General features: G+C 37.9%; 1 pseudogene; it reads right to left on the reverse strand.

Annotated features, from left to right (window-relative positions):
- Positions 1-24,616, reverse strand: part of LOC125268532 — a 27,782-nt pseudogene continuing 3,166 nt past the window's right edge.

Genomic DNA, 24,616 nt, shown 5'->3' on the forward strand with positions numbered 1-24,616 from the left:
ACCATAAAGAAGCAGTCAATAGTTAATAATAAAATTTAGGGGATTGTAAAATCCAGAGTATTCTATCAAAAAGAGCAATAATTAAGACATTTACAGATAAGAGAGAAGAAGCAGAAGCAAAGGAGAGCAAAAGAGGGAAAAGCCCAATTGTCAACAACTCAGTCCATATTATACCATAAGCGTACAGGGAAATTTACTCAGACCTTGTTTTCGTTAATCAAAAAGGTCAATGGATTTATCCGTGATGTCATAGGGGCCTTTCCCTTGTATTTTGCAAATCTTACACTTTTCAAATGTCATCAGAATTAATAACAGACATGTTTTGCACAATCGTGTCAGCGTGACCTGTCACACTGTAACACTTTAAAGACAACTGAATATAACGAGTATACATACTCTTAAATATAAAAGAAGAATGATCATAAGGGTACAATAACAAGTAAATACTTGAAAATATGATAAGAATAAATATATAAAATAGGAGTACATGAATATATGAAAGCAAAAGTAAAACTGATAAATCATCAGCCATAAATTATTAACATAAATATTAATAAAAATGCATTAATATGAATATCGGCCATTTTGGATGCATCAAACACACATTCTGTGAAATACATATTTTACATAAAATATAAAATGTTAAATACAGTACATTTGATTTACAGTAAATTCAAACTTTTATAACCTTTTCATACTTTAATTTTTTGAAGTGGTTTCACTTCAGCTACAACCTACTGAGTGTCTTCTTTAAAACAAGACCAATGTTACCAATGCATTCCAAAGCATTCTTGAATTATAAACATTAAAGTTTGGAGAGTGCATTTTCATATAAATACTCAAAAAGGGGGGCGCTGGTTAAGGGGTTAAAGAACCAGGGCGTCACCCATAAAATTCCCAGTTAGAGGAAGGGGGCGCTACAGAGGGCTCATCTTTTTCTTCCGGGGAATGTGCAACGACTGTCTGCGCATAGGAACGTGCCTCTTTTCGCTGAGTTCTTGACCAAACAGCCCATCATCTACTGAAGAGCAAATCTCAATTGAGTGCCTGCGATGGTCATCGGTACCATGGGGTTTTTCCAGAAAACCCTCAGTGTCCACACTGAAGCACTTCTTCGGGTCTTTGATGCTTAACTCGCCTAAGTTGGCAGCACTGCTGCAGTTCTTCATGAGCATGGGAAGCAGCGTCCCTGAGGTGGCGTAAGGAGAGAGGGAGTGACTCCGTGCTTCTGCCTACAGCCGCGCTGTACTGTCGATGTGGCGGACCTCCTCGTCGGTCGGATCAGCGGAGTCAAACATGGAGCCACTGGGGCTGGTGCTTCTGCTGCTGCTGGCCAGGCTGGGAGGTCGAGAATTGATATTGTGCTGGCTATGGGACTGCTGGAAGGTGCGGACACTGGGTAATTGTCCATGTGGGGGAAGCAAGGGTGACGCCTGAGGGATGCTGTGGCCGTCGATACGAGGAACATGCAGCTTGAAGCCTGTGGTTATCCCTGCCTGTCTTTCAAGATTGTCCTTGGAGTCAAAACTTTGCACGTCGATGGAATCATTTTTGATTGCCCTCTGAAAGAATAAACACAGGACAGCGTGAACATGTAATCATGATAAATGTTAACTTATCATGTTAATTTGACAGCCCTAAAAATACATTTAATATTATATTTATTTACACGTACCCCAGCACTCTCTTGCAGCCCCCTGGGGTTCCCCAGTTTGAAAACCTCTCATTATACTATTACATAAATACATGTTTATTTATGAGTAATTCAGGCAAACCAGGGCATGTATACCTGTCTGGGTGAATCTGGGCGTGGTCCAACATAAGTTGCCCTGCCTTCAGACTCTGAAGAACTCCCTGCTGAGACGTTTCTGAGACACCGAGCCATTTTCATCTCCATCTCAATCTCAGCGTCCATTTCTGCATCATCTTTAGCGTTCTTATTGCTCTCCTCCAGGTGTTTCATCAATACAGCCACCACCACGTTAACCATCACAAACTGAGCCATCAGCACAAAGGTGACGAAGTAGATGGGGGAGACCAGAGGCAGATAGGAGACGCAGTTCTTATCTTCTGCTTGATCGCACTCTCGCAGAGTGTCCTGAACATATGCAACATGTTAATGACTAAACCTGCACCTGTGAAACTCTCTCAATGCAGTTACAGAAGAACAATGAAAAACCTCTTCTGTGTTATAGTACCTTCATTATGCCATTCCAGTTGTCCCCCGTCCATACTCTGAATAACGTTAAAAAGGCCATTCCAAAGTTCTCAAACGTAGCATGTCGACTTAATCCTTCACATGGGTTTTCGTCAGTGCATTCTAGATGAAAATATTGGTAGTCAATAGTTTAACAAGCGTCAAGTACTTTTAAACATCTTATACACAAAAAGCACAGCTAGACTCCCAGATTATCACTGAATGTGTTGCTAAAAGTGAAGATAACCTGACAGAGTCCTCGGTATTATCATTAAAGAAGCAAATGAGCCGTTACCCCCAGACACGTCTGACACAATAATTAGCAATGATTTTAAAGTTGAAGGCTAATGAAAGTAATTAGAGTGCTTGCCCTTTAAGAGAAAGCATAATCCTGTCATTTGTGTTCCAGAGGCCTCTCACGGGGATATAAGTAGCATAGAAATGTCTCTTTGAGCCTAGAGGCTATCTCATAAATATGCTACCATTGCAGGAGCAAGCTCCAAAGATCAACAGCGCTAATTTAGGTTCTTCTTCCAATATGACAGTACTGTAGACTAAAAAGAGCTCTAAAACTGTGAGAGAAGCATTCCCAATGGGGACCAAATTGAAGCATTTCTGACCTAGAAATGAGAGTGGCAGCTAAGGTAGAGCAAAGCCGCTAAAACTGTGAAATGGAGAGCTCAGTATGAACAGTGAGCAGGATTGCAGCACTGACCTAGTTTCCCAAAAAGCTCCACGCCAAGTGCCGCATAAATGAAGAAGAGGAGCATAAACAGCAAGCCCAGATTTCCCACCTAAAGAGAGAAAGCGGATTATCACAGTATGTTATTAAACAATCAATCATGGGGAGTAGCACTGTGTTATAGATACTTTATCTCCAACTTTTTCTCTGTCCTCTGTTCTCCATGTCTTACATATCCACACAAAGACACAAACAAATGCAATTGTGCAGTACATCTACATCCCTCTAAAGCAAACATACACACAACGGCATACTGTATGCACTGCAAAAATATTTTGTCTCTAATATAAACTGTATGTATTTGAATTACAATATATATGGGACGAATATGGTTTTTAAAAGTGTAAAAAAAACATAATGGAGATATAATTTCATTGTTGACACTGAAGAAAACTTCAAAATTAATAGTTTTTTTAATAATCAATTAACACTGCTTTTGTCATTTTTTTTGCAAGATTGGCAAAATTTGTCACCAAGAAAGTAATTTGTTTTAACAAAAAATTCAGTTTTACCGAATGACACTTTTGGTTAAACCGAATGACGATATTTTCAGACGATGCTAACAGACTGATATCTTGCTAGCAAGCAAAAGGACAATCAAACCTTTATATTTATTGCAACATTTTCCATGTTTTATAGCGGTTGTACCAAATGACCTGATGTTTCGGGACATGCGTATGAGCGAGTGAAAACATGAATTTTTCTATTAGTTAAGAGAGAGTTAGTTACTTTGCTTCACAATCATGTGGTCCTTTGCAGGTGACTGAATGATGTCAAGTCCTGTCACATGATATTGACCGCATAACTTGATCCAAAATGTTCCCTTTATATTGGTTGCTCCGAATGACATCAATGAAATAAATTTTTCTGGACATTCTTCCTCATAACAAAGCAACGACTTCTACACATAATTTTAATACCATGTTGCACTATGTTGATATATGATGTTATAAAAACATGCCAGAATAAAAAACATATACATTTATTACATTTTAAGATATTTTAATCACAAATGAAATGACTGTATTGGTCTTTGGATGGTTAAACCGTGTGCACTTCAAAAACTTTAAAATACCTTTATATGTAACAAAATATAATTAAAACCTTTTGGATTCAATAAAAGAGATCTAGTTGTACTACCTTACACACTTTAGATGTCATATCTTTGTTTTTTATTATTATTAAGCCTTTTAGTCAAAAAATTACCCCTCACGTTATTGACCCATATATAATATTAAAATATACAATACATAATATTTATAATACAACATATTAAAAATATTGTTTTAAAAGCACATTGGTATAACCTAATGTATCTGGCCATGTTAAATAATATCATAAAAGCAAAAAAGAAAAGAAAAAATATAACACATTTATATTAATGAATTAATTGATGAATAAACAAATAAATGAATGAATGAATATAAAAACACACAACATTATGTACCTGTGGTAAAGCTTGCATTACTGTGTCCAGCAGGGCTCTCATGCCTGTAGCCATCTTCAAAAGCTTCAGTACTGTTGGGCAAAAGCACAGAGAAACCCATATCCAAAATCACATGCATTTGTAATAGACCACACAAATACATTTTGTATGGTTTGGGGGGGGAAAAACAAAAGAAGCTAAAAATACTGCAGTACCTCTAGCTATTCTCAGCACCCTCATGATGCGGATGATGGTGGGATTGATTGGCAGTGCTGCAGTCATCTTGATCTCCTCAAGTGTGATGCCCATGATAGAGAGCAGGACTATGGCTAGATCCAGCTGGTTCCATCTGCCAGCACATTAAAGTATCATACAATTAAAATACCACATCCAGCAAAGAGTGTAATTTAGCTAATCAGTGTCTGAACATTAAGCAAGCTGAGCAAACAAACCATACACAGATTTATAAGCATATTGCAAATACAACAACATATGGTTGATTGCACCTGTACATGTGCTAATGTGGGATTATTGATAAACAACAGGGATCATGATCTCATGTTTTTGTACACAAAGCTGATAGAGTCTTTAATTAACTTTATCGGGTTAAGCACTTACAAATTACAGCAAGACTACGGATATCTAAGAACACAATTTTATCCACTGCACAAAGAGTCACTGAGGGGTTGGGGACTGACATGACTCCTCATAGACCTCCTTAAAGTGACTTTAGTATCAGGATTAGAATTAGAATAAGATAGCTTAGTTAGAAAAAAATTGGTAATGAGAATGTAATGTGTATATAGTTAGTATACCATCTGAGGTGCACCCTAATAAGCACTTAAGAATACTGATTTAACTTCCAGAAACTTCTTTAGTACAATACAGATTTGCATTCATTGTTAAACTTAAGTACAGGGTATACACATTATATTCTGTTCACATATCAACAATACCTGTCTTTGAAGAATATCCGAAAACCAAATGCGACAAGTTTGAGCAAAGCCTCAATTGTGAAGATGATGGTAAAGACATAGTTACAGTATTTCAATGCCTCTTCAAGGTACTGTGGAAGATAGGAGAAATTATTTCACCAGTTTTACAGTAGTACAATTTATATTAAAGTAGCATATGGACACTTAAAACACATTTAATAATGCACAAATGCCTTTGCATTTATATAAAAATAGGTGCCATTTATTTTAATGAAAGAGCACAAACGCTTTCCAAGCAGAACATTTCACAAAAATAAGTTACTTTTGGTTTCAATGATAAAATGCAACTTCATGCAATGGTAGTTCACCGACTCACCGGTGGCTGATTGAAATGCTCGATTGACATAGTAACTACATTGATGCAGATGATGCCGGTAATGAAGAGGTCCAGGTAGCGGTTGGTACACAGTGTGTGGATGTAGAGCCGGGCTGGAGAGTAATCTGCATAGTACGGTCTCTGCTGGGCCTCTGTTGATACAATCAGACAGACAGACAGACAGACAGACAGCACAGAAGAGTCAGTGCAGGGTAAATGCAGAAAAACCAAATCACTGATGCAGAGGCAAAAGGCACTGGGTATAAGGGGACGACTGCTGCAGAGAGGACCAGTACTTTATCTTGCCATCACTATGCTATTATTGAGATACTATCCATTAACAGTCCTCTCATGCAGCACTTGTGCCTTCATGGATTTCAAGCATGCTGCTTTGGTGAACATGCCGTTGTAAACATGGCAGTGTGTGGGAGAACATATGAAAGGACTTCTGCGAGTAGCTCAGGTGATGGGGACATATTGAGTGTTTACCAAGGAGAGCTTAGAGGTGACTGTTTATCGATTAGTTGAACTGTGTGTGATATATTGGACATGACAGCAACCACAAAATTGATTTGAGTTTGAATCCATCTTTCTGAGTCTGCCATAAAAGCATGTTTACAGGTAAATATCATATGCCAAGAAAGAAGCCATTGAGCTACTGAATATCTGATAGAGTTCAACATGCAGGTAGAGCATAACCATTACATGGGACATCTCTCCCTAGCAGATACAACTCTCATGACCACCTTGAAAGTCTTTTACAGTTGCACACAGAAACAGCCTGTTTTTCAATATGATGGGATAATGGCAGGCCCAGATGGAATCTGTGGATATTTCCCACATTTTCTGCTCTGAATTTGGGGAAAATCTGCTGTATTCTGCAGAATATAAAATGAGTTGAACTTACTGTACTCTTAATGACGCTTTATTAGCCTAAATATTTCATAAATGAGCTCAAGAGTGGTACAACTTTGATATTCCAATTTTGAGGCAATCCTCTGAGCTTTCTGTGGAAGCAGATTCCATGTGAGTCTGGATAATGGACAGATACAGATGTTATTTGGAAATGTTGTATATAGGGATGTTTCTTCAACTTCAGGCACCTTTGTGTCCCAGGGGTTTATGTTATTTATATTCCAAATGTGATCATCTAAACAAATGTGAAATAAACAATTGCAAGATTTACTGTATGAAAATGATTATTCATGAAATAATGATGAAATAATACTGAGTGTATAGTTGAGCGAAACACTGAGGTAAATCTCACTTGTAAGCATAATATTTTTCCATTAAAATTGTGTCAAATTATGCAAAAGTGTGAAAATGTCATTTCATTGTGTTTAAGATGCATAAAATGCTAGCCATTTAATTAGCAAACTCAAATGTGTATGCCATTTTAATAAAAAAAGAAATGTTAAAAATGTCATTTCCATCAAAGACTGCCTACACAATACGTAATTCAGATGTGGTGGGCATTTTTAATGCTTGATAAAAAAAGACAATTCTCTTGTGATTTATGACAAATGTGTTCTACAAAACTATTTTCTTAATGTCCGCATGGCCAAAGTTGAAGAAACACCATGTATTCAAATGTTTGCCTTCTTTTCTTTCCTGTTTGAAGCATTTGAAGAGAGAGATTTGAAGCACTTAGGAAGAAGTCTTGTGAACCATTTCACCCCATCTGACACCGGTTACAATGTTCCTTTGATTGGACACAGTCATAAGTCACATCCAGGTATTTATAAGTCCCAACACAAGGATCAGAGAAAACGGAGTTCACTGCAGGAACAGTACAGCTCTGTGTTCCATCACATTCGGATCTCTCAACTGGATAGTATAACTTTCCTTGATGTCGTTTTACATATGTTTGAGTTCAGTGCTCTAGAATAAATATCAGTTAAACAGTTATTTCAAAGTGTAATAATATTTCACAGTATTATTGTTTTTACTGTTTTTGAACAAATAAATTCAGCCTTGGTGGGCCTAAAAGACTTCTTTTGAAAAATCAACATTAGTGTAGACCTGGCGGCCGTTCACATACAAGTACACATACAGACTGACATCTTTGGCCATTACGCTGCATATTGTGCAATGCTTCTACAGTATTAAAAGCATCTTTTCAAGTTTCATAGTCGCAAACCTTTTGGATGCACAAAAAGCTTTTGGATGCACGGATGTGCGAATGGCTTCTTGCTAGGGATGTGTCACGATTTTCGAATATTCGATTAGTTGATTTAATTATAGAATATCGAATAGGCTGTGCGATTGTCGTCTTAAAAAAATCCTCATGTTTTCAATGGTGACACGTTCATGTAACCAGAGGGTGGCGCGCGCGCTGCCAATAACGCACCTAAAAAGCTGTCAATCAACTAGACAACAGCAGAACATAGACGTCAAAATCAATGTTCACACGACACACGAGCCGTCATTCAAGCTGTTCACAATGATATAACGCGTTTGGGCAGCCTAAAATCAATATGGCTTGAGGTAGGCTTGCTGCGATAGTCGGTGTTGCCGGTGTTCAGGAACAACATCGGTATCATCACTTGTCACCGCTCCCGAATTGGCGCTAATTTGAAAGTGAAAGTAAAATTCCCTCGGTCATTCATGGTGCGTGTCCACTATAAGGTGCCGGACTGGACAAAAGCGAGGCGAACGCCGCGAGCGAGCGACACTGATAGTCCACTGGCGAAGAGCGAGCATTTTCAGTTTATTCCTACGGAAGCTCGCTCGCTTCGCACTGTTATGAATGGCCGTGCGGATTTTACTTTCACTTATATTAAAGAACATATTAATATGTTTTAGCACATTACAATCATTATATGGCTTGAGTTAAGACAGCATGTTCTCCAATGAATTAAACAGTTTATCAATATCATACAGATAGAAAGCGTGAATGGTCTCTCTCCCTCTCTCTCTCTCTGTTTGTGTGTGCATGCGTGCGTGCAGGGAGGGGTGCGATTTTCGAATAATAATCGAATAATTCCCAGCGATTTTCGAATATTATTTTTGCTTGAAATGCCCATCCCTACTTCTTGCTCACTTTGTGCTGCTTGTTCTCAGTAAGTTTGGTTTAGTGAAGTGCGCTGACTCTACACTCTACTTGATATTACAATCTTGATTTGCTCTGATGGTAGGAAAATGAACACTAAATTAACACGTTAAGTAAACAGTCCTAATTAGTACTAGTACAATCTTCTATTTAAAATAAAACTGTCTTCTATTATATATTCATAGCAGGACGCTCTGCTGCTTTGGCCTTGATGCTGACCCCATATGTACTGTGCAAACTTCCCCTGTTGGCTTGTCATGCAGAATTTGGTGTTGCGGGCATCTCATGCAGGAACATGCTGACATCAAATTTGTGCCAAAATGTGCACATTTTTTTTAATGTACTCAGCCTTATGACTGCTTGTTTTTAAAAATAATAATAAAAAAAATCTTTCTCTCTCAGGCTCTGGAAGCAGGCAGTGCTAAGAAAAACAGACTACCGACCAGACCCGCAATTCTCCTTACTTCTGCGCTTTTTCTCCAGCAGTTCCTGCCTCTTCTCCTCACGCATACACGCCTCCTCTTCCTCCTGGTCCTGACAACACTTGTGGAAGTTCTCCACCAACACTCCCACAAACAAGTTCAGCACAAAAAGGCTGATAATCAGCAGGAAAGAGATGAAGTAGAGGAGCATCCAGGGGTTGTGATTGCGCACAGGCTGCAGGCGTGAAGGACATGTAGAGAGAAGACACATCCATCATATGACAAATTAGAAAAGTTATGTGAATTTATAAATACGGAAACAGCACCGGCCAGAATGAGGAAAGCAGATCCAAACCTGCTGGTTCACCCCGACAGCGTCCAACCCGTCATACATTATATTGACCCATCCGTCCTTACAGGAAAGCACGAACAGAGACACGAGAGCCTGCGGAAGAGAAACAGTAAATGGCAAAACCATCATTTATTCAGTGCAGTAACAGAGCTCATAATGACAGTCTGGGAATCATTTCAAACAAATTACAGCAGAAAATGTTTTCTGAAGGTCCTATAAAAATGAAAAGGCAACATGACCTCACTCAGCCAATCACTTTATTATGATTCAATGTGTCCAAACCAATGAATAATGTCTAGTGAACAACAGTTACCTGTCCCAAGTTGTCAAAGTTGTACTTTCTCCGAATCCATTTGTAACCTTCATCTTTACATTCTTCCATATTGGTGATGTTTTTGGTGTCAGCACCTTCACAATGGTAAAACTTTCCTTTGAAGAGCTGTGATAGATAATATCGATGCTGTGTTATCTAAAAAAAAACCCTCATATTTTTGTTGAAAAGCATGTATTGTGTAGCGGTTGAGGCAATTACCTGAACTCCAAGAATGCCAAAGACAATAAAGAAGCCACAGCAGATCAGCACAATGTTCCCAATGGGCCTCAGGGACGTTATTAGCGTTTCCACCACCAGCTTCAGTCCAGGAGCACGACTAATCACTCTATTTAAGTGAAAAACAAAGACACAACCTATTTCAGTCTGTGGATTGCAGTAACATTTATGTAATGGTACAATAGACTGGGTGACCTTTAAGATTGATAAACCACCGCTTGGTCTTACCTCTAAAACAAATTCAAGGATAATAGACTTTTGTTGAATCGGTAAGTGAGAAGGGGCTTTTAGCGTGTAGGCTCGGGAGATAATGCAACCACACAACTAACCTTCAGTTTATTTCCTAACAGGAGCAATGACTGTATAGCGGATTTCATTGATTGACCGTGCCTCAGACAGGCACGTTGTGACCTTTCGCTGACTCACCTTAGTGGCCGCAGAGTTCTCAGCAGGCGAAGAACCCTCAGGATGCCAAGGATTCGGTTTCCACCAGTGGAAGCCAGAGAGACCAGAATGTAAATGAGAGAGACAAAAACCAGCACCCCATCCAGAACATTCCAGGTGCTCTGCAGATAACTGTGTTTCCCGGAGCAGAAGCCAAGGGCCACCACCTTTAACACAAGTCATATCACGTCAGTGTGATTGTTTTGTGGAATGAACACTCTTTGTACATTAGAAAAAACAAAATCATACCTTCACAGTCATTTCAGCAACAAAAATCACAGTGAAAACATAATTTGAGATACTGAGAAACATTCTCTCCTGAAATGAAAAACAGAATGTATCATACATCCAATAAGCATGAAAATCTCAAATATTAAATTCAGATTGACTATTAAGGATGAGATTTCACTAAAGCAAACTTACAGGTGGCTGTATAGTGGGTCTTTCCAGAGCAATAGTGATGCAGTTTAAGAAGATGAATACCAAAACTGCATAATCAAACATTTTGTGTGAAATTAACCTCTGACAAATCATCCGAAACCTAGGACAGAATTATGTAACAGTTACAAAAGTGAACATGAAACTTTGAAAGGACAAACTGGTCAGTAGACGATAGGAGATGGCAAATGCTTACTTGTTCTGAGGCGAGAACAGATAAAGGGACCAGTCCTCATGATCTTTACACCACTTAGGTTTATATGCTTCTAATGTCCTCTTGAGACGGAGACAGAAACTCTGTAACACACAAGAGAGAGGCATCAGCAAATTGAAGAAGAACTACAGCTAATTACTACAGCTCTAAATTGTCTGGAGTTTAAAGTGTTTAGGGTAGATAAGAACGTTAATGGTCTTGATTCAATATATTAATAAATAGGGATTCAAATGGATGCTTGTTTAAATGTGATGAATTGCCATTTAACTAACTAACTGTTTATTTTGCAAATAAGTGCGTTTAAAGTGTTTTTTCTCCAAGAGCTCATAAGAAATCTTTCACAAGAAATGTGTCTTTCACTATTATTATTATTATGTTTAACCTGTATGCCCTTTATTATCTTTTTCTCAACAAGAAACATGGCAATATAGTGGCAGTGAATAGCGACCAGCATTAATTTGCTTTACCTGCAGTACATAGTCATGCACAAGCTGCATGCTCAATAAAGAGCTCTGTCATTGACAAAAGATAGAAGACATTTGCAAGTTTTGTTTTCTACAAAAGATTGTATGTACATATCCTGCACACTTTTTGTTTTACTAATGCAGTTCAGGCCTTTACATTTGCCAAAAATATAACTTTTTTGCTGTTATAAAAAAACAAAAAACAAAGCCCAGTCCAGATTAGAAAAAGTAACGCAGAAGTAATGTAACACATTACTTTCCATAAAAAGTAACTAAGTAACACAATTAGTTTTTTATGGAGTAAAGCAATATTGTAATGCATTACTTCTAACTTTCCGTAACACTGGGTGTAACCATCAAGTGGAAAGTGATATCACATTTTCCCTACACCTTGAATACATTGTTAGTGTGTGTAACCAGTTACATGTACATAATCATTATTTTACATATATTTTTCAAGGTAAAAAGTACTGTAAAAAAGTAAAATATCATAAATTATTAATTAATAAATATCATGTTTTTGAGGAGTCGCACTACATGACATCATAGTTGAAACTAACCTTACTATGTCATAAAAAGGTAAATTATGGCATCCCTTCACCTTATGACATCGCTGTAATGGACATAAGGTTGACACTTGATTTTGTTTTTTCTTACCAAAGCATTTGGATCTGTCGAGTTCCCACTGCCCCGCCTGGACTCGGACTCCGGGCCAAGAGAGTTCTTTGGAGTGGGCATGGGTGTGGCAGCAGTGCGCATGATGACTGGAGGGGGCAAAGTGTCACGAGGATCCACATGCCCATTCGCCGACATCAACTCTATTGGTGAAAATGAAAGGGGTTATTCAATAAAAGTCAACACCATTCATTAAATAAAATGACAATAGATTATCCAGGAATTACTTAAAGGTGCCCTAGAATTTAAAACTGAATTTACCTCGGCATAGTTAAATAATTAGAGTTCTGTACATGGAAATGACATACAGTGAGTCTCAAACACCATTGTTTCCTCCTTCTTATGTAAATTTGATTTGTGCAAAAGACCTCTGAAGAACAGGCGAATCTCAACATAATACCGACTGTGACGCAACAGTCGGGATCATTAAAGGATTAGTCCACTTTTAAATAAACTTTTCCTGATAATTTAATTCCAGGATTTTTTTCCATTACAATTTAAAAATCCTGGAATGTTTTCATCAAAAAACTTAATTTCTTTTCAACTGAAGAAAGAAAGACATGGATATCTTGGATGACATGGGGGTGAGTAAATTATCAGGAAAAGTTTATTTAAAAGTGGACTAATCCTTTAATATGTACGCCCCTAATATTTGCATATGCCAGCTCATGTTCAAGGCATTAGACAAGCCAGTATTAAGGTCTGGAGCTGCACAGCCGAATCATCTGATGTTCTGCAGGTATTGTGAAGCAAGCAAGGACAATAGCGAAAATAGCAGATGGATCGATAATAACTGTTCATGATCCATGATATCATGATATATTTAGTAAACTTATATTTGTAAACTGTCTTTCTAAATGTTTTGTTAACATGTTGCTAATGTACTGTTAAATGTGGTTAAAGTTACCATTGTTTTTTACTGTATTCACGGAGACAAGAGCTGTCGTTATTTTCATTATTAAACACTTGCAGTCTGTATAATGCATAAACACAACTTCATTCTTCATAAATCTCTCTAACTGTGAGTAGCTTTAGCCCCGTTAGCCACAGCCTGGGCTACTATCAAACTCGTTCAGAATCAAATGTAAACATCTGCAAAATAAATACCATACTTACATGATCTGATATGCTGCATCACGAACACTTTGTAAAGATCCATTTTGAGGCTTATATTAGCTGTGTGAACTTTATTTATGCAATGTATTATAGAGTTGAGAGCTTGTGGGCGGGGATCACGAACATTTAAAGGGCACACACACAGAATCGGAGCATTTTTAATTACGCCCCAAAATAGGCAGTTAAAACATTGAATAATAAAAAAATCTATGAGGTATTTTGAGCTGAAAATTCATAGACACATTCTGGGAAATGTGTCTGTGAAATAGGGTTCTAGGGCACCTTTAAAGTTGTATATGGCAGAAGAGCATAAAAAGGGTATTTTCCTCAGTAGATTGATTTATGTGACATGGGTATGCATAGACTCTGGAGGACCACTGCTCACTTTAATTGGTCTTAATGGACTTAATGTCTGAACGATCAGGCTAAGACTAGGAAAAATCTATGTAGCGTAAGAAGTGTGCATGTGTGCATAAAAGTAATTTCACATGGCAATAACTTTTTATGTGATGTAAATCACATAAATGTAAATTTAGCACATGTAAGTAACCTGTATCTCGTAATTCCCCCATCTTCTCCTCCTCTTCAAAGTTCAGCGATCGCTTCTCTTCATCCGCATCTGATCTGTTAGCATCTCCCTGCAAAGCACAAGAGATTTTTGTGGACTGCTCACAGTGTTTCAGTAACTGCTCCACCCACTAAAGTGTTATTCAGGGTGCAGTGAAGCCAAACAGGAGTTGCTCTCTCAAAGGACGCCGGCCTCTGGCATCAACAACAAACTGCCCTTCACTCAGTCATAGCCTGCTGTGCATACAGACAGCTGCGGTGCCAGTGTTATCATTGCCCTGCTACTCTGTTAGAAATATTGCGGTTCGGGGTGTGTTAAGTTGGTGTTTGTTTTAGCCTTTGCAGGTTTACACCTACTAATAACAAGTTCACAATTCACACAGTCCCCAGTATGACAGATGGGCCAAACACTGCAGCACCGTATCAGCAATGCAGTTTAACTCCCCAGACTATCTGGAGAAAGCAGCTACTTAGTTTGTGCAAAAAACGGTGGGTGAACTAACTCTTTAAGAAGCCAATTATGTAAACGTCTGTAGCACAAGTTCAACTTGTGCGCCACAGGTTGAGCCTCTTCAAGGGGAGATCACATTGCATATTAGCTACATATTTAGCTGTAAATTTAAATTGAGTTAACATACACTGTATTTTAGATTCAATATCTATTCAATATTGAATTTATATTTTGTATATAATATTTGTATAATTACATATTTGTATATATAATTTTGTGCACATGCTTAAGAAAGACAAACATAATATTGTAACTGAGCCAGTTGTAGAAGGTTTTTTTATACCTCTGCCTGAAACCCCTCCACTAAGATGGCCACAAGCAGGTTAAAGAGGACATAATTCCCAAAGCTCATCAGAGCCACAAAGTAAAGAGCCGCCCATGGGGAGGTGGAGACCATTCCATTATAGAGGACCACGTTCCAGTCTTCCTGGGTCAGAATCTGAAATACACACGCAAGCATTTTGTCTGAGAAACAGTAGAGGACAGAGGACGGCTGAGTAAAGGGAAAAAAACATTTAATTACTTAAATGTGCAATAGAGCAATGTTTTCTGTATGTGTTTTCCTGTCTCTGAATTATACAGTGGGGAAATTAATACAGATTTTGATGCTGTAGCTCCATTTGAATAGTGTTTTGTGATGATACTGTACATATTATTTAGAGTTCAGCTCCTTACTAAAGTGAAAGTAACTTCCCCAGTCTACCAATTAAGTCTTTTTTAACCACAAAATGGTGTTGCGATAATCTAATGAGAATAGCTGTAAATGTGCATGGTAGGAAGATACAGTGCAGGTTCAGCAATTCAGTTTCATCACATGAAATTGTGCTGATGCAAAAAAAAAAAAAAAAAAAAAATTACACAAAGGCTTTCAATTGTAGTGAGCTGCACTTTAGCTACTGTTTTAGCTCAAAATATAGATATGAGTTAATAAATTGTTTTTTGGTATAAACAAATATTTAAAATATCATAAATAACCCTAGCCTGACAAAAATAAGCAATTATTTACAACACACTTGACTACATTTGACAGAGTATGAAAAAATGTCAACTCTATTCATTGTAATTAAAGGTGATAGAGAGGATTTTTTCGTCAACTGAGAATCCAAAGACAGTTACTGAGTTTTTGAAATGAGCGCATGCGTAAGAACAGCCCCCCTCCTTCACAGCTCACTTCAAAGGAACGCCTCCCAAAACTCGTACACGAGTATTGGAACACGAGTGTTTACCACCGGCATTCGCTGTGTCGTGTTTTTTGGATTCATTATGTCGGACTCACCGCAGGTAACTCATAATCTGCAGTTGTTATTCCTGTCTCCTGACAAAAACATTACATGCAGCGCCTGTGGAGTGTGGAAAGTTACTGGAGAGCGCACCCGCGTACGTCTCTCACAAGGAACGTCATGGCAGTGATTGACAAGCCAGAGGGCCAATCGTTTACGCGATGATCGCGTAAACGATTGGCTGATGTTTTTAAGGCCCTACCTCGTGCACAGATGATGTATATTAATATTATTACTTTCAGTGCACCTAATAAAGGTGTGTAACGTCTGGACCAATCAGCCACACAATTATTCATTGTATTTAATGAATTACCTATAAACTCACTCTCACTATCAAAGTTCTCTGAACTCATCCCCCTAAAACTGTAACCAGCATCCCAATGTTGCTAGCACACAGGCCAACCTAGGTGTCCTGTTACAGTTATTTGGTACTTTTATGATCCAGAAGAATTCTGGAGAGACTAGTGACTCATTCTTCCTGAGAAGGACAAATAAACTCTCTTAATCCTATGTATTCTCTATATAACCACTTGGGAAATGTATAAACATGTATCCAATTTCCCATCTCATGACTTCCCTTTTATAGGCTTTATTCTATGTATTAATTCTCTCTTTTGAACTATTTTGGTATTAATGTTCCATAGTTGCAAATGTATAGTTAACTGAGATCACATTGGCAGCATGTTTGGTATCTACGGACTCCAACTTTAATTTCCTATTTGGTAATTTATGTTACATGTTACTAACTCTGTGACATGTTAGAATTATAGGAAGCTAGAAGGTTATTCTCTCATTCATCCAATCCAGTGTCTTATGCTAATATCTTGCTACAGAACAAAGACTCGTAAAACTTCCCTCTGAAAGGGGAACTCCTTATTGGCTCAGACACCTCAAGAGGGTGTGACATCTTCACCCCTTATATTCACTGATCACAAGGAACCCCTGCTCTTCCTGCTCGTCCTCCTCTTCTTTTCTTTTACTGACAAATGCTGACGTCAAGATGATGCTGTAAGAAGCTAGAAGCTTCTAAGGAACCCCAAGCTTGTGCCAGGCCTCGGCCTAGACCTTCCATTCACCAAAGATCCTCTGAATCCAACTGGTTCTCTTTCATCAAGACAATATCAGCAAAGATTCAACGGAAGCCTCCACAAATTGCATCAGGACAGTTTTAATTCAACTTGGAGAGACATGCAAGTATCAAACTTAGTCTCATTATCGGATACATTGAGTATCCTTACCCCTTTGAAAGAAGGGCCTGTTAAAACTAAACTGATGGTTTGCTCAAGGCTGTTGATCTGCTGAAATGTACAACAATGCTGTAACCTCTTGCTTCCTGTACTCTGCTTTAGCCCTCTCTCTCTTGGTAAACTGTATGCATGTATGTGTGTGAATGTTAGAGTAGTTTAAGTGTTTAGTCTAGTTAATAAAGTCTTGTTCATGTCACACGTAAGGTTGTCTGTGTTGTGCGCTCATATACAGGAGTCCCTATTCATGTCGGTCCTGACTACAGGCTTTTAGAAGAATAAGATTGTTATTTCCCATAACCTGGAAATGAACATTTCTTAGAATTAATAAACAATTAACACCGTGTGTTCATTGAACAACAGGTTAATTGATTGTAATATTAATTTTATTACATTAAGTTAATTTTATTAACTGATTAAAATATTAATAATTAATTATAACTAGTTATGATGATTAATTATTCATAGTTATTTTGAGCTAATTTGCTACAAATGGTGGAGAATGCGGGCATGAATAAACAAAGGTTATGAGCTTAAACCACTGTCAACTTAAAAGTGTGTATTTGATAATTCCAGTCAGAATATGTCAGACGATGCGCATTTTGGTCACTAATTGCTGGCTTGTTAGATGCTGATAAAGTGATAGCTTGAATTGACATCTCTACTGTAACTGAAAGAGTCTACTCTTGACACATTTTAGCATATGTTCAAATGGTATCAGTGTAAAGTTAATCTGATTTTAGTTAAGAAATCCTAATCTCAGTATTAGAGCGTAAGCCTGTGTTGACGAAGGAATCTCAGCTCAGCGGCATGTAAACTGTACCAGAATTGATTATTCTGCTTTGGTTGGAGAAATACCAATTGCAGTATTGCTTAACCTGTTTCTGATGAATGAATCTCAGTACAGTGTTATATAAATGTAGATTTGGGTAATGCTCCCCTTTTATAGTTAAGATTGATGTCATTCATCTAAACTTTGGCTGCATCTACAAGCATAGCTACCTTTTGACCAAAACTGTGTTTCACTGGCTGAAAGGAATATCAGTATTCATGCACAAGACGGACTTAACTATATATGCTTAAACAAGCTTTGACTTACAGCAAACTGTGTAATTACCCTTTAAACAAGTACAAGACGTTGTTTAAAGTAGAGAGAAGAGTTTACATGAGTAAAATTTGCAAATGCCAAAACATATTTGTTTCATCACACACCCTGTGATGCCATATTGTAAACAAACCAGGCTAGGTGGCTAAGCTAACCTCACCTAGCAGCCCTGCATCTCAGGCTAAGCTAACTAATAGCTTCTACAGTTAGTGGTTAGCATCATAGACAGAATAGAGACACAGAAGAAAAGAGAACTGAGACTCTCTTACCTGCAGCAAACAGAACCACTGCAGGAGAAACATCTCACTTCACCGCATGGAGTCAGCAGAAGAACCTCCCCCAGCCAAGCACAAAGGTACAGAGGGGGAAACCAAAGCCTTCTGCTTGACACCTTATCAGCCAATTTCCTGAAATCCTCTGCAGCTGCAGAAGGAGAAGGATTAATTCAGACAGACCCAGGTACCAGACCTACCACAGGGAGAAGCCAGGGATGGGAGCATCCTCTCCCTGCAGACACAGCAGGATCTCCAACAGCAGGCAGCCCAAGGACGACTGGACACGCCTGCATCGGACCTGCAGGAGCTTCTAACGCTAGTAAGATAGCTCCTTGAACAGTTCTTACCTGAGGAGTACTCAGCAGTACAAGCTTCTGACCACTCACACAACACCAGCTCGGAGACCTGAGCTTGTCTACTGTCTACATCAACCGCAATGGAACGACCACCACTTCAGGAAACACATACAACCAGAGCCCATCACAGCCTTCCAGCCTTGTGTGCCAGTGGTGTGTCTGATCTTTCTACACCTTCAACGTCGCTCGCTGTTGTCCATAGAAAGAACAACAACGACCGAAAGGGGGATGTAACGTCTGGACCAATCAGCCACACAATTATTCATTGTATTTAATGAATTACCTATAAACTCACTCTCACTATCAAAGTTCTCTGAACTCATCCCCCTAAAACTGTAACCAGCATCCCAATGTTGCTAGCACACAGGCCAACCTAGGTGTCCTGTTACAGTTATTTGGTACTTTTATGATCCAGAAGAATTCTGGAGAGACTAGTGACTCATTCTTCCTGAGAAGGACAAATAAACTCTCTTAATCCTATGTATTCTCTATATAACCACTTGGGAAATGTATAAACATGTATCCAATTTTCCCATCTCATGACTTTCCTTTATAGGCTTTATTCTATGTATTAATTCTCTCTTTTGAACTATTTTGGTATTAATGTTCCATAGTTGCAAATGTATAGTTAACTGAGATCACATTGGCAGCATGTTTGGTATCTACGGACTCCAACTTTAATTTCCTATTTGGTAATTTATGTTACATGTTACTAACTCTGTGACATGTTAGAATTATAGGAAGCTAGAAGGTTATTCTCTCATTCATCCAATCCAGTGTCTTATGCTAATATCTTGCTACAGAACAAAGACTCGTAAAACTTCCCTCTGAAAGGGGAACTCCTTATTGGCTCAGACACCTCAAGAGGGTGTGACATCTTCACCCCTTATATTCACTGATCACAAGGAACCCCTGCTCTTCCTGCTCGTCCTCCTCTTCTTTTCTTTTACTGACAAATGCTGACGTCAAGATGATGCTGTAAGAAGCTAGAAGCTTCTAAGGAACCCCAAGCTTGTGCCAGGCCTCGGCCTAGACCTTCCATTCACCAAAGATCCTCTGAATCCAACTGGTTCTCTTTCATCAAGACAATATCAGCAAAGATTCAACGGAAGCCTCCACAAATTGCATCAGGACAGTTTTAATTCAACTTGGAGAGACATGCAAGTATCAAACTTAGTCTCATTATCGGATACATTGAGTATCCTTACCCCTTTGAAAGAAGGGCCTGTTAAAACTAAACTGATGGTTTGCTCAAGGCTGTTGATCTGCTGAAATGTACAACAATGCTGTAACCTCTTGCTTCCTGTACTCTGCTTTAGCCCTCTCTCTCTTGGTAAACTGTATGCATGTATGTGTGTGAATGTTAGAGTAGTTTAAGTGTTTAGTCTAGTTAATAAAGTCTTGTTCATGTCACACGTAAGGTTGTCTGTGTTGTGCGCTCATATACAGGAGTCCCTATTCATGTCGGTCCTGACTACAGGCTTTTAGAAGAATAAGATTGTTATTTCCCATAACCTGGAAATGAACATTTCTTAGAATTAATAAACAATTAACACCGTGTGTTCATTGAACAACAGGTTAATTGATTGTAATATTAATTTTATTACATTAAGTTAATTTTATTAACTGATTAAAATATTAATAATTAATTATAACTAGTTATGATTAATTATTCATAGTTATTTTGAGCTAATTTGCTACAGGTGTAACCTAATAAAGGTCTTTTATCAGGTAGTAAAGACAGTTTCAAGTAATATTGCAAAAATGTATAAAACAAAACATCCTCTTTAGCACCTTTAAGGACCTACAATGGACTTACAACTTACTATGTAGAGCTAGCATAGTTTCTGTTCTGACCTGAAACACAGTGACAATGGCCCACAGCAGGGAATCAAAGTTTTTCCTGTTAGGAATGGTGTCTCCGTTCTCCGTCTTCATGCTGAATTTGCATCCAAACAGATGCATTCCAAAAATGCTGTATTGACAGTGAAATAAAAATTAAATGTATTATCATTTAAGTGCATAATTCCAGAATTACATTCAATAAAAAAGAATTAATGTTGTACAGATTTTAAATCAATTAATTCATGTAGCACAGTTTTATGAATCAAACTGTCAAGATTAGCTATAGTGTTGGTGGCACTGTGCAACAAGCTCGGTTCTAACTGGTTGAACGAGGGTGTGGGTGTGGTCTGCACCTGAATGTGAAGATGAAAAGCATGAGCAGCATGCAGAAGGCTGCCACCTTGTCAATGGTCTTCATCAGCACCACCAGCTGTCTGCGCAGTGCAGGGAGGAAGTGCACCAGTTTGACTACACTGCAGCGTCCCAGAAGTGGCTCGCCGCGCCGCTTTAAAGACAGGTGCCTCGCCTATTTTGACGGCTGCCAGGTCCAAGACGTGCAGCTCAAATCAAGGTTATAATCGTTAACGAAAACGAACGAAAAACGAAAACTAGGTGGGAAAAAACATTGTCGTTAACTGAAATAAAATAAAAACGAGGCATTACAAAAAAACGATAACTAACTAAAACTGTAATGTGTGTTTGGCAAAACTAACTAAAATAAAATAAAATTATAGATTAAATGTACTTAGTTTTCGTCTTTATCAATGTCTTTCATAGAGCAAATAACGTTTAGCTGCATTTCCTTTCCCTGCGTCTCTCACATACACGCGCGCGCGCACACACAGCCCCTCCCCTCCGTGCACACCGCGTCTCCATGAGAACGAGTGTTCGACTTTGAAAGCAAGTTCGCTAATGGTTGGTATCTCGTGAACACCTTTACACAAACACACATTAAAAAGTGGTATAAAAATATTTTTAATTCTGAATATAACTTTGTCAGCGTGTTAATGTCGACGCGAGAAGCGATTGCTACTGCAGCACGTTAGACGCAAGTTTGAGGTAAAATGCACTTGGGTTGTCGATGTCAAAACACTACTAAGCTGTGATTCAAATATTAAATAATGTCATTTGTTTACTCTTATACTGAACATTTGCTGCTTCAATCCAAATGTGTTTGCATAGTTCACCCAAAATGAAAATTACTGTGAGAAAAAAATCAAGTTTACAGAGTTTTAGTGTCACTGAAGGTAAACCTGCGTTGCTCATGGTGGTTAACGTTACCTCTCTTAACGTGCTCTTGCTGAATGGCAAGGATTGCACTATGGACTATTGTACCTTTTGTATGTTTTCCTTTTTTTTTTTTTAACTGTATTTTATTTTTTTATAACGAACAAGCTGCGATGTCACATTTCCGCTGCTGTGTTGTGTGTGCGTGAGGCGCGGGCGCGATCAAACAGCTGTCTTTGCAGGGGACTTGCCTCATCGTCATGGCAACGGTTCGTAGTCAGGTCAGATTACGTCAGAGTTGGTTGCCGTTTGTTGGATGCTCAGACTACCAAACTAACGCCGATTAAACATGTTCAGTCCGGTGAAAACTGACTCAGACCAACGCCAACAGTGGTATCACACCGATCCAACAAACTCCAACAGACGAGTTTGTTGGCGTTTGTCGGTGCGGTGTGAATTGGCCTTTACACTGAATGTTTGCTGCTTCAATCCAGACGAGTAGGCTATTGTAAATTTAGTATAGGGTGTGAATTCTGTATAGAAGATGTGTAGATTTTTGGTAGATTTTTTGGCAATTTTGTGAAGGTGTCACACACACACTAAAAAATTTAAAAGCTGTATTTAAAGTTTTTTGTTTGTTTGTTTTTTGTTATTTGTCATGTTCTTTTCTCAGATTGAGCTCCCTGACAATCTGACAGAAATGTCTTGTTGTGGCTTAAAAATGGTTTGAAAAGGCTACATGCGGTTCATGTATGTCTTCTTTAGTCTGTTGGCTCTTTAGGATTTTTACTGGCACACGTCACTTACACATTTTGCACTTACTGTGGAGTGTTGAGACATTTTAGTTTACATATGTACATTTTATGTACTGGTTTTATTTTTGAATGAATATTTTCTAAAATTGTATGATGTTTTTGTTGAGTTATTATTACACAATACTTTTTCTGACCTTTTTGAATCTTGTCCCTGACAAATAACCCAAATTACAAAAAAAAAGACTAAAACTAACACTAAAACTAATAAAAACTAAACTAAAACTAAGCATTTTCAAAAAATAAAAACTAAACTAAACTAGCAAACCCACTTTAAAAACTAATTAAAACTAAACTGAATTTGAAAACAAAAAGTCAAAACGAAATAAAAATAAAAACTAATGAAAAATGCAAAACTATAATAACCTTGGCTCAAATACAAAATAAAGTTAAAATAATCACCCTGTGTAAAATCCCGTTCATATTTCACATCACTAGGAGGCCAGAAACTGACAACAAGAGATTCGAAGTTGAAAAATGTTTTTTTTTTTTTTTTTAAACATTTTTTGTCCTTGTCATCCATAACTGCACTTTTAAGTGTATTAACTTCGTCTGTTACAGCAAAATAAAGTAGGGCATTGCAATAAACACAATTAAACTGGACAAAATATAACCATTGAGCCATTAAAAACCCCAAAAGAATCAATGAAAAAAAAACGTAAGACTTAAAAGTTGATTATTAATAAATTGCAATAATTCATGGTGGTAATATGTTAAGCCACTGTTTACAAAGATTATTTTTTACAATAATTTTAATATTGTAAATAAAGCCCTATTTGTTATAATCACTGCTGTTTATGAGACAAATGACTTTTTATTGAAAGTAAAAACATTTCAGCTTTATTTTAGTTCAATTGTATGCTTATTTTTTATTATGTTGTTGTTTTTTATTCAGTAAGTGATAACTATTTGTGGACTAGCTGGACAAGTTCTCGCCAAATGGTAAACACAGATAGTTAGCAGTTGTTTAATTGTTCTGATGAAATGTATTATTTTATTTAATGCACATTTATGGCAGACATTTGTGATTTCCTGCTCACATGTTCTCTAGTGTTTGATATAGACGTCTGTCTGATATAAACTCATATTCACATGAGCCTGTGATCATTAACATCCACTGTCTGTTTGTGTCGTGTGTTTTCTCATAGATACAGATGAGTTTTCACACACAACATGAGAAAGATCTGCTGTTAATGAAACACTGATGCTCAGATGGATTTGAGTCACATGGAGAGTTATTATTTCCACAGTGTCACATGACATAAAGACAGCACTTATTTAAAATGACATCCTATTAAACTCAGCATATGTTTATCATCAGGGTCTGTTTTGAATCTCTTTATCCAAAAGATTAAATGAGGTCTAATTTTATCAGCTGGTAAAACAGGCTTTTGTCACCCATCATCTGAACTATTAGATCTATTATATTTTGGTTTGACTCGAGTCATCTTCACCTGCAACATTTCAGTCCCACACGGATCAGATGTCTCCCACTGAGCAAATTACGTCCAGAAGACGTCTTTTTGAGGTCTTGTCTCAGGTTGAAAAGACGTCCACTGTGAACTGTTCCACACAGCACTGTGATTCTACAGCACAAGATCAGCTTTTACAATATGATTCAAATGATTTCAGAAAAGGTGTGTTGAACAAAAAAAAAAGCATTCATTTTAGGCACACACAGACATCAAGAATCAGCCTGTGAATCTCAACAGTGGTGGCCATCAAAAAGCATGTTGCAGTGCATTCTGGGAGCCACCAATCAAAATTCATCCATGGCTCCCATCATGCATTGCTGCATGAATAAATTATGAGCTTAATTGTTTTAGTAATTTCCTTTATTCTCATATTTTATTTTGTTCTGTCTATGTGACTTTTTAGTAGCTTGTTTTCTGATGTTCAGAGTTGATCTGTTGATCAGAATATGTTGCTTGTCACCGTCATTGAGATTCACAGGCTGATTCTTGATGTCTGTGTGTGCCTAAGAGAAAAAT

Source organism: Megalobrama amblycephala, linkage group LG1 (assembly GCF_018812025.1).
Source record: "Megalobrama amblycephala isolate DHTTF-2021 linkage group LG1, ASM1881202v1, whole genome shotgun sequence".
Lineage (NCBI taxonomy): Eukaryota > Metazoa > Chordata > Actinopteri > Cypriniformes > Xenocyprididae > Megalobrama > Megalobrama amblycephala.